Raw genomic sequence first — 18,162 nt, 5'->3', positions numbered from 1 at the left:
TCCGAAGGAAAATAATGGGGGAGGTGGGCTAAACAAGCTTCGGCAAACAAAGTTCTGGAAAGGCTGTCTTTTTTCTTTGGTTTAATTACGATTTAATTATTCTTCCTACAAATAAACATTATGGTTTCAGCAGTTCGCTTAAACATTGACGGGTGCGGAGTAGCCTACAGGCTGCAAGCTATTTCCCGACGCTTGTTTAAGATGCCAAACTTAACAGTAAGGAGAAAATAATTCCCCAGCATTTCGTGCCACATCAGTCTCAAAGGCTTTGTTTTGGGACATTAAAAGACGAGATCTGCAAAAGGGTGAATGGCACGGACTACTTCTTGCCTGGCATATCCAATAATAATAGGCTATCAGTATATCTTACATTTTCAAAAAAGATCGGAATAGAACGTATTTATGTTTGGCAGTCAGTGGTGTGTCATGAAGTGTCTCATTCGCTAATAGTAGCTAAAAAAGGTCGGAAAACAGTGGAGAAAACCCATTGCTTAAATAAAGAAGCCAAAACTCCGAAGCTCAAGGTTCAGGACAGTGGCTCCGGTGTCGCAAGTGCTGCGAGAGCGTATGCTCCGTTAAAAATAACAGCAGTTTTGGAGTCTGTTTTCTTGCTGTTAACAGAGGAATGGCAGTGGGAAGCTGCTCTAAATTTCCTGTATTTTGGGTCGGGATCTTGGGATTTTTCAGCCTGCTTTAAAATGAGTTTAGGCTATTGGTAAACGTAGGCTGTGTTGGGAAGATTACTTTGGAAATGTAATTTGTTACAATTACATTTTAAATAGAGTAACTTGTAATAGTGTAACTATTTCAGTTACTATATGAAAGTAATGTAACTGATTACATTTGATTACTTTTTGATTATTCATTCATAATTTAGAAAAGTATTCTCAACCATTAGCCATTTATAAATAAAACCTGGTAATGTTTACCTTACAGAAGTACTAAACACTGACTATACTGTCAAACTCCTTTCAATACATGAATTAACATGATTATAATTGATCAATTTAATAAAGATACCAAACATACCATACAGGCCTAATAATGATTTTAAACAACAGGTAAGAATAGATCTTCACTTCATACTCCATGAAAACCCAGATTCCCTCAGTGTAACAAGTCATGACATTAATGTTACATAAAATATACCTAAAATGTAAAAAAAAAAAAAAAATTGTTAAAACTCAGCCTTCAGTTAGTTATTAGATTCTAATGTGTGTCCATAATATAAACTTTTTGGGAGTCAAAACAAGATAACCTATGAGTGATTTGACCACTCTGTGACGCTTCAGAATTTACATTATGATACAAACATTTTATATACTTGTGAAAATAAATGGTTCAATTTTACTTCTGACCTGAACAGTTCTTGCATCAGACAGGATATGAAATTTCAGCTGATTGTGTAATCACTTACTCTGTTTAAGTCAATTTTTCAATCACAAATCACGGAGTAGCCTGCTGTCAGTGTTTACATTTTGTTTTGTTGTCCTATGCGGCGTATCTTATGATTGAGTTGGTGTTGTCGTCGTACACTCTGCATACCTGTCATAGCTAAGATTATTAGATCCGTATCGTACAGTGTGATAGGTAATGATTTTATAAGATTGCTGAAATCACAGTGTGTACCGGGCATTACACTTTAGAAGCACGTGTGGCACGCTGAAGGTAGGCATGTCTTCCCTACCTCGACAAAGTAGCTCAACTCGACAGAACACCGGTACAGTCAACATTAGTTACGTTAACTAGCAAGATAAGCTAAGTTCTCTATTTAAACCCAGGCTTATTTGGTGAGGTAAAATCGATCATGGTTCATTCTCATTTTATCATGAATAAATTGTGCCTTCCTGAAATTAATTTGGCACTTAGCCTGTGTGGTTTGTTATTAGGCTAATGTTATTGCATAAGAAGGTCTAACGTTTTGCTCTGAAAAAACATTACTATAAGTGAAACCTATAGGGGCAACGTAAAAAAAATTAGCTAGCAAATAATAAGCCCTATTGTTGGAATTTTAGTGGTATTGATTCTACACTCCACAATTTCATATTTATGGACATTTTTAGAAGCTTCATCTGATAGCCCAGATACTGTTTTGATAAACATAGATTAGATTTTATTCACAGATACACTATGAGGAAAAGGATAGATGGAGACATCAGACCCTTTTCTGGTGGTAAAAGAAGAGTAAGTAGGAAGTATTAGTGTTAAGAGCTACAGAACATTATGCTAAAAGTATAGGTGCAGTTTTGCAAACAATGTGTATGAAGGAAAGAGGTGGTCAGCAGAAGGCAGGAGAGGCACAGGAGCAGGCAGCAGGGAGATGGCAGGATGAGGACAGTGAGCAGGGAGATGGCAGGATGAGGACAGCGCGCAGGCAGCAGGGAGATGGCAGGATCAGGACAGTGTGCAGGATAGTGAGCAAGCAGCAGGAAGATGGCAGGATGAGGACAGAGCGCAGGACCAAGAGTTGAGTTAGAAATTAGGCTGAACTTTAAGATCTACTGTATCATCAAGACATACACTCACCTAAAGGATTATTAGGAACACCACACTAATACGGTGTTTGACCCCCTTTCGCCTTCAGAACTGCCTTAATTCTACGTGGCATTGATTCAACAAGGTGCTGAAAGCATTCTTTAGAAATGTTGGCCTATATTGATAGGATAGCATCGTGCAGTTGATGGAGATTTGTGGGATGCACATCCAGGGCACGAAGCTCCTGTTCCACCACATCCCAAAGATGCTCTATTGGGTTGAGATCTGGTGACTGTGGGGGCCATTTTAGTACAGTGAACTCATTGTCATGTTCAAGAAACCAATTTGAAATGATTCCAGCTTTGTGACATGGTGCATTATCCTGCTGGAAGTAACCATCAGAGGATGGGTACATGGTGGTCATAAAGGGATGGACATGGTCAGAAACAATGCTCAGGTAGGCCGTGGCATTTAAACGATGCCCAATTGGCACTAAGGGGCCTAAAGTGTGCCAAGAAAACATCCCCCACACCATTACACCACCACCACCAGCCTGCACAGTGGTAACAAGGCATGATGGAATGTCTCAACAGAAATCGAGACTCATCAGACCAGGCAACATTTTTCCAGTCTTCAACTGTCCAATTTTGGTGAGCTTGTGCAAATTGTAGCCTCTTTTTCCTATTTGTATTGGAAATGAGTGGTACCCGGTGGGGTCTTCTGCTGTTGTAGCCCATCCCCCTCAAGGTTGTGTGTGTTGTGGCTTCACAAATGCTTTGCTGCATACCTCGGTTGTAACGAGTGGTTATTTCAGTCAAAGTTGCTCTTCTATCAGCTTGAATCAGTCGGCCCATTCTCCTCTAACCTCTAGCATCAACAAGGCATTTTCGCCCACAGGACTGCCGCATACTGGATGTTTTTCCCTTTGCACACCATTCTTTGTAAACCCTAGAAATGGTTGTGCGTGAAAATCCCAGTAACTGAGCAGATTGTGAAATACTCAGACCGGCCCGTCTGGCATCAACAAACATGCCACGCTCAAAATTGCTTAAATTGCCTTTCTTTCCCATTCTGACATTCAGTTTGGAGTTCAGGAGATTGTCTTGACCAGGACCACACCACTAAATGCATTGAAGCAACTGCCATGTGATTGGTTGATTAGATAATTGCATTAATGAGAAATTGAACAGGTGTTCCTAATAATCTTTTAGGTGAGTGTATATTAGCCTAATAGGCAAATATTTATTTCTGAAGGCTGTTGGAGCTGGGGGTACTGAGAGGGCAGGAATAACACCAGACTGCTGGACCAGACCAGGCTGTTTGTAAATGTATAGGCTTATTACTTTTACTAGTATACTTCATCCAGGATAATTCCTGGGAGTTATCAAAACCAAAATCTTTTGGATTGGGATAAGGATAATGAGATCTTCTGTATTGATTCTCATTTTGTCACATGTCCAGACCATGACCATGTGTTGCATACATGTTAGTAAACACCCCTAGCGCATCTTGCACTCTTAACATTGATCCTGGTGGCGACTATTCATATTGATGTGATAGCGGACCATAATGGTCATAGAAGTGTTATGGAGGGGTAATAAGACCCTCTGCTGGTCCTTTTTATTTAAGGACAGATATTTTGGCGTGGTTACATGTCCATGGAAAAGCGCCTCATTTTGGACAACCCACTGCACAGCAGTATGCAGATCTTGAACAACTGCTGGCTCCTGTGTCAAACAAATGGGGTTATTTTAACAGTGAGTCAAAAGTCACTAACCATTTAATTACACTAGTGTTTAAAGTGAATACTGACCTTATGACTTCCGGTAACTTACGCTTTTTCACTCTGAAAATGGGCACATGTTGTCCTTGAAGCACAGCTTTGGCGTCCTCTCTCCAGTGTGCAAAAAGCTTGCCATAGCTTAACAGAAAATTCTGATATTGTTAATGTGTCTAAACCTTGAGACAAAATAGCACAGAAGCCAAAATATAAATACCTCCTGAGATCAAAGTTCTCCATCAACAGCAAGCACCACCATTTCCACAATTAGGGCATGTCTGACTGTAAAATATCAATATGAAACATGTTTAACATATTTAACAACTTTCAAAAGATTCAAGACTCCATTGCTCTCAAATTAAATAGGATACTTACTATAGTATAATCAAATGTGCATCCAGTGCAACGTAGAGCAGGGCCGTGCACAGACCTTTTGAGGGGCATGTGCTGAAACTGAAAAAAGGGCACCCCCCCAACCCCTCCACCACCAAAAAAATAACACACAATAATACCATATTTTTCTATTCATATTTTTACACTTTATTAATCCCTGTGGGGAAATTCTTTTTTACACCTCTCTCAACTTGCTCTTTGTAAAGCAAACTGTCCACAAAGGGCAGCCACCTGTAGTGGCGCCCAGGGAGCTGGGGGTTGAGGGTCTTGCTCAAGGACCCGCAGATGTGCTGAGGCTGGGCTTGAACCAGCGATCTTGTGATTACAGGCACACGGCTTAGCCCACTGAGCCACACGAGTGGGGAGTATACAATACTAGATTTTTTTTTAAATCTAGCCAGCAAACACATACATAATATAATAGCATCGTAAATTTTAACCTACCATGCTGTGTGACCATAGGCTATATAATATGATGAAATATTAATAAATTACATCATGTAATTTACATGCATCAGCACATTCAGCAGATAGCCATAAAATCAAAATAGATATTTCTTATAATATATTTTACCTAGCTGACAAGGATCACTCAGTTGCTTTGTGTCAAACTCAAATGCAGTTACACCGTGGGTTTTTGACCAGCGAATGTGTGCAATTTGTCCATCATTAAAACGACGACATTACATTACGTCAACATCACACCGGTGTGGTGATGCATTATATGAACCTTTATAGACATACTAGTGTTTATTTCATAAAGACAACGTTGCACTTATTCAAACAACAAGATATTTTACCGTTACAAGATGAAGACGTTCATCTGCTTCTGCTCTATGACTCTGTCTCTGATGTGCTGAAACGTAAGTTCGCGTAAGTTGTGAAGTTTGACTGACAGTTTGAGCGGTTCTAAGAGATGCGCTTTTTAATGCCTTTAATTGGTAAAATATTTGTTAAAAAGACAAACAGACGTAAAGGGTTACCAATAGCATTTATTTATTTAAAAAAAAAAAAAACTCCCCCCCAAAAAAAGGGCATTTCCTAGTGTAATTACAAAAAGGGCATGTGTTCTGCACAGGTTGAGCCCTACCTGTGCACGTGCCTGACATAGAGAGCAGATTGTTTGGGACAAAAAATAAAAATTACATTGTTTTGGAGCTTAATTTTACTTTTGTATGAATCTCAAGGAAAACTAAATAACAGAAAAATAACCATTAGCATGAAGATCCCACAGTCAATTCCTAAGTCTTGGCTCAGAAAACCCTTTATTACAGAGAAAATAAAGGCTCATTAATAAAATCCCTTAAAAGAAGACTAGCGTAATTCATGTAATTCACCATACACTCACACCATTACATACCTTCAAGTCAAAGATTTTTTCTGACCACTGCCCTGGAATGAGAATGCAGCGGGAGGGAGACTGGGATCCTCGGAGAGTACAGTGGTGGCTGACTTGGCATCGAAGAATGCTGACTTGGCATCGAAGAATGCTGACATGACAATAAATGCCTTGCCATATCCCCATGCCATATGATTGTCCTGTTACAGACAGGGCAGTGAAAGTGTTCCTCAATCTTTACCCTGACAGTAGGGCTGAAAGTAGGGCACAGAAGGCAGTGAGAGAGTCTTTTGCAACATGTTGTACATTCCTGCAATGCTGGCTTTGAGGCAGAATTACATAAGAACATATAAGAACATAAGAAATTTACAAACGAGAGGGGGCCATTCGGCCCATCAAGCTTGTTTGAGGAGAACTTAACTAATAGTTCAGAGTTGCTTAAATCTGATCTATCTCTGATTTAAAGGAACCCAGGGTTTTAGCTTCCGCTACACTAGCAGGAAGACTATTCCATACTCTGACTACACACTGTGTAAAGAAATGCTTCCTCAAATTTGTTTTAAAATGTGCTCCCATTGAAATGTGCATCTAAAACAGAGAGAAAAGCAGATAAACACCATATACACATTTGAACTATTTTGATGCTACTTTATGCTATGTTCTTCAAAGTGCTGAGACCCTTATTCTACTGACCACATTGAGGGAGCAGAGAAAATGTACTAGACAACAGATTAAGTTGAAATTATGAGATCAAATACATTTTGGATGGAAAAAAAAGGAAACCAGTTCAGGTTTTAGCAGAAATAACACATTACACTTAGCATGTAATAGTGATTTCTCAATGTTACACTGGTAACAATTACTGTTTAAAACCATTGTGCTTCGTGATAACGATTTAGCAGCATAACATGAAATAACTAAATGATGATTTGGGGGGAAAAGTCTATACAAAAAGATACTTTAGAAGATACTTTTATTTGTGACATACGTATGTATTGACATACAATTTAACAAAGGCTAACTAAAAACTGGGCAATAAAAAAGCAGTACAGAAAAGAATAGAGAATATTTATAAATATAAATATATAAATCTCTTTGTGAATAACTTTACAATGTTGATGCAGGTGGAATAAGAGACATGAATAAAGTGCAATATGCAGTAAATGGAACAATGTACATTGAAGTGAAGTGAATTTGTTCAATAAGAAGCAAAAAAAAAAACATTTGAAACTGACCACTATATGCCAACAATAAATCATTCTAATGCAAAATGTGGTTTAGAGACTATTTTCTGTCATGTCGCCCACAGAAGCCCTTCATCCAGCTCTCTTACTTAAACCAGGGCCAGGAAACTAACATATCTGTTAGGGATGCACCGATACCGGTATCTGGTATCGGCCTCGATACCACATTTTCTAAAGTACTCGTACTCGTTAAAAGTCCCCCGATACCGGGGACCGATACCATGGTCTGAGAAATGTCTATGTTTGAGCGGCGTGTAAGGGGTTAATCACAGGCACCGAGTGCCCGCCCCCAGGCCCCGGCTGCAGCTCAGAGCAGGGAGAAGGCGAGGCGAGACATGTCAGCTGTGTGGAACTATTTCAAAGTGAATGAAGACGATAAAACAAAGGCGGACTGCAAATTGTGCTCAGCGAAATTGTCCAGAGGAGGCTCAAAAGGTAGCGCATTTAACACAAGTAATTTAATCAAGCACCTAAAATCCCAACATGACAACGAGTACAAAGAGTGTACCCACGCTTCTAAACCAACACAACCCACGCTGCAGCAAACTCTTGCAAGACGAGAGAAAATGTCCAGAGACAATCCACGTGCTGTGAAAATAACACAGGCAATTATCGAGTACATTGCATTGAGTGACCAGCCACTCTATTCAAATATTGTGCACTAAATAGCAAAGATGTTTATTAATGCCCCTTGTGTTGTCCAAAGCGGCAGAGTTTACAACAAACTGAAAAAAATACTTGAGTTGCACTGTCACTGTTTAAATTTTTTTTTATAATTATTTATTCTGTAATATGTTGCATACAACATGCTTTTCATTTTAAATAAATGTTCTTAATTCCAAACTAGTCCCTTGTTTTTTTTGTTAAATTATATGACTAAAGCTGTTACCTGTAAATTTAAATCATGTTTTTATTAAGTACTCAGTATCGGTATCGGCGAGTACTGAACTGCAAGTACTCGTACTCGTACTCGTTTTCCAAAAAAGTGGTATCGGTGCATCCCTAATATCTGTGTTTCTGCCATGGAGCACGATAAAAAAACAAGTTTAAAAATGACCTTCGTTTTAAATATTCCATGTTGTAACGCATACAAAGTGCCAACATGATCAGTGTAAGCGGACTAGTTGATTACTAGAATTACTAAATCACTAACAGCACATTTGTATATGAATGACACTGTACCAACCTTTAGTACTATCCACTTGCGCGGTTTTCACTGTATCTATGCAGTAGAGATGGGGAGTCGACTCCAAAAGAGTCGATTCCTCGACTCTCACTAGCCCTAGTGTCGGAATCGACTCCAGGTCAGGAATCGACTCCCAGTGTCGAGTGTTTTTTTCAAGTTCAACACAGCAACAGTTCATTATAACGAAAAGATTATAATGAATGTAAAGATACAGAAATTAAAACAAAAAGATAAAGAAATGAGAGGAAAAAATAAGTAATGCCAGGAAAACAAAGAACAATAATGTGTAGATAGTTTTTTTCTGTTGGGTCTGTTTTGCGGCTCAATCAATCATGATGTGGTTCAATACAGTCAATTGGTTGTGATTGGCACAAAACACTGCAGTAGGTTTTACGAACCAATCATGTACCAGTCCTCAGGGTGAGAGTGGGACATGCCCATAATTGGCAAGTGGTGGTTGATTGAGTGATACTGTTGAGTGATGACTGTTTTTGAATCCAGTAACGTTAACTTATAATGGCAACCCCGACCTCAACCGTGTGGAAATATTTCAACCAGACCGAAGACAAAACTAAAGTTCGTTGTGATATTTGTAAACGTTGTTTAAAATTCAACAGTTCAACGTCGTGCATGTGGAAACACTTGAAAGCGTTTCATCGAACAGAACTCGCAAGTCTTCAACGGCCAAGCACCACTGCCAGTCAAGATGAGATGGATGAGGTAAACGCTGTAACGCTAGTTATATGTTTTCCTGTACAGTCCCAGATAAATATTTAATTAAGATAAAACACGTAATTCAGCTAATGAAATGTAAATCCAAATAAGGAGTTTATTTAGGAGTTAATGTCCATATATATCAAATTTAAATGACAGTAAAATCACCTACAACCCTTACAAAAATACGTCACTTTTAGAATAAGATTAGACAAGATGGTGGGCCTTGGTTTAATTTCCCCTTTCCCACCCACACCATGTAATGTGTAGTAATATGAAAGATATTGGGTGTGTCCGAAATCGCGCACTTGCCTCAGTGCACTGAGATGTAGTGCGCACTGCCTCCTGTAGTGCACACTACCATGGGTAATGGAACACTAACGTTTTGCACTTACCGGAAGTGACAGACTAGCATTTGATCGCGATTCTCCAGCGCCCCAAAATATTTGCCGTGTTTTGTTTACAATGAATTTCCTTGTGGTTTTATTTGCGTGTATATAACTTATCTACGACCGCCTAACCGGATAAAAAACTGCTAACATTTACTTGTGCGAACTCTTCCAAGCCGATATAATCGCAAACTCAAAATTATCTATAACTGTCGTCAGAGAGTGACAGGCTACACACCGAAGTATACATCAGTAAAATAATTTTATTAATGTTACATTTATATGACGCATGTTGCCTCCGCTTGAGCTTGCGTGTCTGTGTTGTCCGCCATTATTAAACTTGCCGAAAGTCCCTCCCCTTCCGCTACGTAGTCAAAATGGCGTCCGTTTAGTGCAAGTAGTGTCCATCGTTCTGCACTGCGTTTTCTGGCCGTTTTCAGTACACCATCCGGGTACTTTCAGTGCGATTCAGATAGTTATAGGGGGAGGGGCGCACCCAGCGCAGGGGTGCTACTGCCTAACAGCATGATGATAGCTGTGCACGCATCCTTCACTTCCACATTGTGTGGAAGTGTTTGTAGTAAAAGCTGTTTTGCACAGAAATTCATTGCAGCCGGCTTTGTTTTTGATGTTTATTTGTGAGTAGGTATTGTATGAATAACATAAGTCAACGTAGCTTTACACATACACACACTTTGTACTAAAGGTAAATCCAAAATAGTGATGTCACTGTCTAAGCAGAGGGATGTTGTGCAACCATATGGAATATAGTCCACACGTGACAAATGAGGTAATAATCAATATTTCAGAATAATTCAAACTCAGATATTGGTGTGTGATATCTGAGTTTTAATTATTTGACTACAAATCTCACCTCATCATTCCTCCCAGTGATTATTTCCAGGATAAACTGAGATGCCCCCAAGCTGGCTTCTTAAAACTGACTAAATATTTAAAGTGTCCATCGTTCTGCACTGCGAGATCCGGCAAGATCCGGATCCCCTCAAAGAGCCATAAATCCCATCACTAACCAGTATGCTATTAAGGATCCTTATACTATGGGACCGTTGAATGCTTGAATCTGATTGGCTGACGAACGTTCTGAGGTGTGCAATTATTTTCAGGGAAACGCACGGCGAACGTAGTTCCAGGCAGCTCTCTTGACCGCATTACAGTTCCATATCACTTCGCATAGTTAACTGTAATAACGGAAATTAGCATACAGTACCTATACAGCACACAGGACTAACAAAAACAACATGACAGACGATTTTCCGAAAGTAAATTTTAATATTTACGGTGAATATGAAATGTGAATGTGTTACACACTCACACAAAAACGTGTCAGCGCTGCCCTGACGATTTTATCAGTTAGCCTAGTGTAGCAACTTAAAGGCTACACATTATTAACATTTCTCACTAGCGAGGTAATAACAGCGTTGCATCTTAAAGCAGACTTACAGTTTAGAGACGGTGCTTCAGAACACTGTTGAGGGACACACAGAGGTAGCCTAATTCATACAAGCTCTCTCTCTCTCTCTGTTTCTCTTTCTCTGTGTCTCTGTCTCTCTCGCTCTCTTTCTAATAACTTCATTATTAACTGCATTAGTCTGCTATCAACGGCTCAAGCCTCCATTGCCAGCTTTAAAATGACGTTTTGGAACTAGCAAAAGAGTCGTTGGATGAGATGCGGAAGACATAATCCTACTCACATTGTATTATACACACATACATTACATCGCTCTGGCTCTATTGTCACTGACCGATTGTTAGGTTCTTGTATTAAATTGGAACAATTTTACATTGCGTTATATGGATGATACATAGCGTGGATCTGCGCCTTGATATGACAGGTGAAAACTTCGATCGCGTTGCGGAACCTGAAAATATTAATCTATTTCAAAGATATTTTGCACGTTCAGTGATGTGCGGTAGCGCCACTACATGTAGCGAAGCTATTAGTTTAACTACATTTTCTAGGAGCTTGCCTGGAGCATCACTGATTTCTCTTTGCTGATTTCTGAATCAAATAACTTAGCAGTTGTTACGTTATTTTTTTGATCAAGTAGCGACATAGCGTCCACAAAAGCTGCAATTTCCAGGACATGTCTGAGAAAAGCAGAGGTTTCCTCTGCAGTATGATTTTGAAACGCAACAATCAGACAGAAATAAAGCATGTTCATACACGACCTTGTACTCTGCTTCTACTGCCTGTCTATCGAAATAAAGTTCACAAATCTATGGCAGCGTCATGAGATCGATACTTCAGCTTTAATTTCTGTCCTGAGTGCACTGCGGCTGTCTTGTGTTCGCGCTGCTGCTCTCGATTGCCACTCCCTGCTGTCACGTGACTCGGCGGCACTAGGCAAGCAAACAGGCTCACTTACGTGCGCGCGCACATACACTCACACACAGTATTATATTTACATCAAAAGTATTAAATTAGTGGGCCGCCGAACCATGCTCGCAATAATTAAACAGCAGAGATAGTTTGTGGTTTAATCACCAGATGGCATTTATTACAGTATTACTACAATCCATAGGGTGACCAGATAATCCATGTCAGGGAGGACACTTTGAGCTACTTCGGATTTTACAAACTGCTTTCAAATTGAAAGGCTCCTGTGCTCGGCTAAATAGTTCAGTTCTTTTTGTGCTTTGACTGGTTTGTTTCCTTGACTGAAAGACTCATCTTGCTGTTTCACATTAGCATTAGTGACATATGCACGATTATAGGAGACTGACCAATCAGCACACAGCAAGAACTCAGTGCTCAAGTGAAATCCAGGTCCTTTTAATTGAAATGGCAATTTACAATTTCTGTCCTGGCTCAGAGTGTCCTACCTGATATGGATTATCTGGTCACCCTAACAATCCACAAGCTCGCACTGCACACCGTGCATGTCGCCCCGTTTACTTGATCCTCATAGACACGGTGGGTGCATGCACACATACACGCACACTACGTACAACAAAAAGCATCAACGATTATACATGACATAACACACAGCACATTTATAATGACACAAGCGATTACTGAGAACTATTTACAAGCTGGCATCAGTCTAACATTCCGCGCTACAGTATTTATTTACTTATAAAGTTTGCCCAAATTCTGTCCTGGGTTTTTAACTAATTAATACATAAAAAACACTTACAAGTAATGAATATTAATCCAGCTTTATCAATTTGATATGCATCCAGCTTAATTATTAAAAAGTATAGATAGCCTAACACAGGGGTCCCAGCAAATGCAGCCTGTGAAAGACTATTTACTGTAGCAACCAAAGAGAAAACCACCTTTCTGATGCCACTTTTGAAAAGCTTCTCTTGTGCCGTGTAAACAAACACTTGTTAGAACAATAAGAGCCCAGCCATACACCATTACCCCTCTCCCCCTCGCCCACCCCTCCCCTTCCATTCCATCCCCCCAGCACTAAAACATGTAATTCAGGACTTTGATTCTCATTTCAGTATGAACCAGTTCATTTGCTATTGCCTCAGTGATCCCTCTCTGAGCCATGTTTATTAATCATGGTGTTGCATGTCGTCCGTAAACACAGTTAACACAGTTCTTAAACACAAAGTTCATTTGTAACTTCAATCAACTTGTTTAATTGGGGTCTGAAGAAGTTTTCTCGTTAAGGGAGGCCCTGAGGAAATAAGATGGCTGTTAATATCGTTTTTCTTTTCCCTAGAAATTTTAAATTGATTTAAACCTATAGCCATGTCTTGCCCATTGAACACTACACAGTAGCTTTCATTTGGTACTAAATAATTTGTTTACTAGAGTACTGGTAGGCCAATAACTTTTTTTTGTGTTTTATTCCCAAAAGTAACCTTTTATTTATGTCTCGATGCTTCACATAATGCAATGTCTACACCGTGTTAAATCATGGGTTGTTCTTTAATAAATGTCTTAACCAGTGTATCTGACTGTCATTTTGCACTGATCTGGTATTAGGTTGGTACAACGTGAAGTAGCTTCTGATGTAGTAGACTACTTTTGCCATATTTGTTTAACTTAGCTTGCTATATTTCTATGGGTGGAAGCTTTTGTGTAGTGAAGCTTAATTTATTGTTGAGTAACTCTAATAGCTTAGCTCACTACACTTTACAAGTAGCTTGCCCAACACTGTGCACGTTTAATAAAGAGGTCCAGTGACAACTTTTCCGCACTATTGGAAATTGCTATTAGAATTTTTTTGATTTTAAGTTAAATATGTATAGATTGTGATAGAAGTTTAACGACGGTATTTCAATCATTTGCATGGTTTTCCAATAATCTCTGATACAGCAGAATTTACATGTTTGTTGTGGGTGTTTAGCTTAGTTTGGTTGGAAGTTTGCTTATTCTTAATTTTACGTATAAAACTGCACTTAGACAAGGTAACTAAGATCAGGCGTCATATTGTCTAACAATAACAGGATGGAGACCATGTCGAGGAGTATTCATTGGGCCAGAGGGCGACTAATTGAATCACAGGTGGCCGATGAAATGCTTAGTCTTATAAGCGAGTTCATTCAGGAAGCCAACAACCACCACCAACAACCTGGTAGGTTTGCTAGGCATATCTATCAGTTATGTTACTGATATAATTCTTCAATATGTAGCTCTAGCTAACTAGGCCATTTTATTTAATCAATTTTCTAATCATTTGACCTGTGACAGTTTATTTAAAAATATTTAAAATGGGAGTTTGTTCTAATAATTTCATTACAGATATTCAGGATGTTTATTCCACAAAAAGAAAAAACAATTGCAGATATCTGAATTTGAAAGCCCAATATACACAAATGACAAAAGTGACATTCATTTGTCATAGAAAGAACAACATTGTGATCTTAATGACAATCGTGTGTAGGAAGAATGTCATAGCAGATGTCTAATATTCTTAGCTATTTTGACCAGGAAGATGGTTAACTCCATATGTCCAGTCTGGCAATGAAATGTTAAAGTGGCCACTTGTACTTTTAAATGATATTTTGATACTTAGATTAGTACAATTAAAGTTTAGTATATCTTGAAATATATCATTTGTACTAGTTAAATCATATAATTTTATATAATTTTGATATCTTTGGGGCTGGTTGGGCTGTCCCCTGTCTTTAAGCATACTGTTTTCTGATCAGATCCCTTGATGTTTGTTATTTTGGAGTACAGTTCTTCATAGTTTCACTGCACCTCGGATGGCAGGAAGGACTGGGAGACCGGCATACCAAATAACCCAAGAGCAGTTGCAGATGTTGTTGTCATTTAACTTTGCTGGAAAACATATTGCAGAGATCTTGGGTGTGTCAAGATGCACAGTGAAGCGTCGGTTAAGGTTTGTTTTGTTTATTTACAAATTGCATATAAATTAAGGTTAAAACATTCCTGAATATCCCTGTCTACAATGAAGATATGTATTGGAACTCTATCTGCAAATCTTGCAGTGAAGTCACGTTCACTGTAAGGCTCACAGCAGACCTTGTCTCTGTTCCTTTATTTTAATTAAGCTATGTTTTGCTCTTTTTTTGGTTTCAACATTTTTGTCACTGGAGCTGAAACATTATCTTTTTCTCAGAGTAAATTTGCTCCCAAGTTCTTATGATGCTTTCTATTTTGTATTGTCTTCTTTAGACAGTATAATCTGTCATTTAGAGGTTGCTACACCACCATCACTGATGACGCCCTGGACAACTGTGTGCTGGAGGTCCTCTCTGCCAATGATGAAATTGGAGCAGAGGCTGTCAGGGCACGGCTTGTGGGCGAGGGCATCATAGTCCAGAGATGGCGTGTGCGACAAAGTCTCATCAGGACCAATCCTGAAGGTGTTGCTCTTCGGACTATGTCCCACAGGCTTCAGAGGAGAACATATCAAGTGGCCGGGCCAAATTCACTATGGCACCTTGATGGCAACCACTAGCTCATTAAGTAAGTTTCAATTAAAGCAGTTTTACTGAAGCTCTACAGCAAATAGCCTTTTCCCCCACCTCTTATTCCCAACTCCTTCGTCCTCTTTTTAGATGGAGGATTGTGATCCATGGAGGAATTGATGGCTTCAGCAGACTTGTGGTATTCCTTCAAGGTTCTGACAACAACAGAAGTGAAACTGTAATGGAGTTGTTTGTTGAGGCTATCAGCCACTATGGTGTCCCATCCAGAGTCAGATGTGATCATGGAGGGGAAAACAATGCTGTTTGTCTCTTTATGGATGTCTTCCGAGGCTCAAACCGGGGAAGTGCTATAAGAGGAAGAAGCACGCATAACCAACGCATTGAGAGACTGTGGGGTGATGTCTGGAAAGGAGTTACAAATGTCTACCATTAGGCCTGTCACGATAACAAATTTTGCTGGACGATAAATTGTCCAAGAAATTATCGCGATAAACGATAATATTGTCGATCTGAGACCATTTTCATCTAGAATAATGATAATGGCATAATAATGTACATACGCCTTTCAAAATTCAAAAACGTTTATTTTTAGACTATTTAACACTGAAAATGGAAAACATTTTAAATATCCACAATAACAATGAACAAAACAACCAAAAACAATAAAAGCAATGGACTCTCAGTCTCTGTTAACAAAAAATGCACTTGAATAAATACCAAAAACAATAAATAAAATGGATGTACAGTAAACAAAATTGCACTTCAAAAAATATTAAACAATAGGCTCAACCAAATTTTCAAAACCCATTCCCATCCCATTCAGTCCCGTGGGATGTCATTCCCATACCGTCCCATTCCCGTCAAATTTCAAAAAATCTACCGCTCCCATGTTTTTCATATATTTCCATTAGCGCTTGTTTTCCGCGACCAGAGTGGCAGATATTTTTGACTAGGGTCCTGGGAAAGTTGCACCAGCATCATACTGGTGCATGCCATGGCAGAATTTCAGAATAGAAAAATATGCAGGACTTTATTTAATGTGCAGTTAGGCACTTTGTTAAAGAAAATTAAGTTATCTGTGACAAAGCACTCCAGTGAGTGTCATGCCTCGATCGTCCGCTCTTTCCGTGTGCCACGCCCCCTCGTTAACCCTGTGTGGATTCCCCGTGTTTACCAGCTGTTCCTGATTGTTGTCAAACTTGTCATTAGTCCATTGTATTTAGTCCGTGTTTCCGTTTGTTTCTCCAGTCCTGTCATTGTATTGTAATTCTGCTTTACCGCTAGTGTGTGTTCCTTTTGCTCATTAAACCCCGCATTTCCCTGATCGATCCTATATGTCTCCTCGCCTCTGCTTCCCCGGTCAGCATTGTGACAGTGAACCTACTTCCATGCTGCAATGTGAACATTTGCCATGTTCCTAAAAATTCTGTTTATTGCACAGTGTCTGACCACACAGACCTAGATCATACTGGACATATCAACTGGACATATTTTCCACTATTACAGATTGATGTCTTGCATATACTGATTTTATCGATTACTCAAGGACATACAATATAATTAATATCAATTGTTTTCACTGTAAAAATAATTCCCATGGTTGTTCATATTCTCATTCTTACTTAATATTTACTTTTTAATAATATATATAACGAACCGAATCAGGCTTAATCAAGATAGGTGATCTATCACTTTAACGATCCCCAAAATTAACCTCCTGGACCGGACAAATACTAATTAACGAATGATTAAACATTATATGCGTCTCTTTTTGTATGTTTTCTAAATAAGACCGCGTGCCCATACCCAACTGTAATAGCGATTAAAGCGATCTATTCTTTAGTATTTATGTTAAAGACATTTATTTTATTACTGTTGTGGGATTAATCTTTGGAAACACTTAAATTTAATAAGCACAAAAACATATGACATAAACACGACTGTATTTTGTGTTTTACGGCTTTTTTGGAGGACAGCGACTCCGCTGTTGTGAGAATTACTGACTGTCTCGTTGTTCGAATTCGTGATTCCCCCCGCTCGCGTACCCCCTACAGCCTCTTGCGTACCCCAGGGGGTACGCCTACCCTAGTTTGGGAACCGCTGTCCTACGCTAAGGAAACGAGAGTTGTCATTCAGTCGCGGATAACAAACAAGTATGCAAATGAAATTATCGCGGCTGGAAAAATTATCGAGGGCATTTTTTTTTATCGTGCGATTAATCGATTTATCGACTATCGCGACAGGCCTAGACCGGGGAGCGGCAGACACCCCGCCCAGCCCAGACCGAACCCCCCAATCCGCCTAGCAGGGCCCAGAGTGTCCCAAGATTCCCCGGACCGCCCGCCAGGGCCCCACCACGGCGAAGCAGAGCCAAGCACCACCCGGCCCGCGGCCCAAGAGAGGAGGCCGCCCATACCCGCCAGGGCCACCCGAACCCCCCCATGATGGGTCTTCCCCCCGGCGGGCCACCCCACCCGCACAGGGCCAGAGACAGAGAGTTAGGGGGGGCCCCTCAGCCCCCATCCCCTCCCTGACCCATGTTGGTGTGAAGTGTGCATGTACATGTGTGAGAGAGTTGTGTGTTTATGTCTACAATGCATTAAAATTAGTGGGTGCAGTTCGGGTATGAGGGCCCCACCACTGGCAGATGGCAGAGTCCCCCATCCCCCTCCCCGCACCCCCAAGGCCCTAATGTAATATGGACTGCGTATATGACTAAGGTGCAAAAAGTGGGCGAGCAGTTGAGGCATGGGCACCCCACC

The 18,162-nt window shown here is 39.9% G+C and overlaps 2 long non-coding RNA genes across 2 annotated transcripts; one reads left to right on the top strand and one right to left on the bottom strand.

Annotated features, from left to right (window-relative positions):
* Positions 1-4,308: 4,308 nt before the first annotated feature.
* Positions 4,309-4,676, bottom strand: LOC140592672 (uncharacterized). Its single transcript, XR_011993060.1, has 3 exons — positions 4,631-4,676; positions 4,473-4,537; positions 4,309-4,396 (listed from the first exon to the last, which is right to left on the bottom strand). It is a non-coding gene; the product is annotated as an uncharacterized lncRNA (long non-coding RNA).
* A 4,097-nt stretch (positions 4,677-8,773) lies between these two features.
* On the top strand, positions 8,774-16,726 carry LOC140592670 (uncharacterized). The gene is made up of 5 exons (XR_011993058.1): positions 8,774-9,137; positions 13,949-14,076; positions 14,685-14,847; positions 15,144-15,437; positions 15,530-16,726. It is a non-coding gene; the product is annotated as an uncharacterized lncRNA (long non-coding RNA).
* Positions 16,727-18,162: the final 1,436 nt, after the last annotated feature.

The sequence above is a fragment of the Paramormyrops kingsleyae genome, chromosome 1 (genome assembly GCF_048594095.1).
Source record: "Paramormyrops kingsleyae isolate MSU_618 chromosome 1, PKINGS_0.4, whole genome shotgun sequence".
Lineage (NCBI taxonomy): Eukaryota > Metazoa > Chordata > Actinopteri > Osteoglossiformes > Mormyridae > Paramormyrops > Paramormyrops kingsleyae.
Note: the sequence above shows the minus strand (reverse complement) of the source record. Positions and strands in the feature narration are given on the sequence as shown.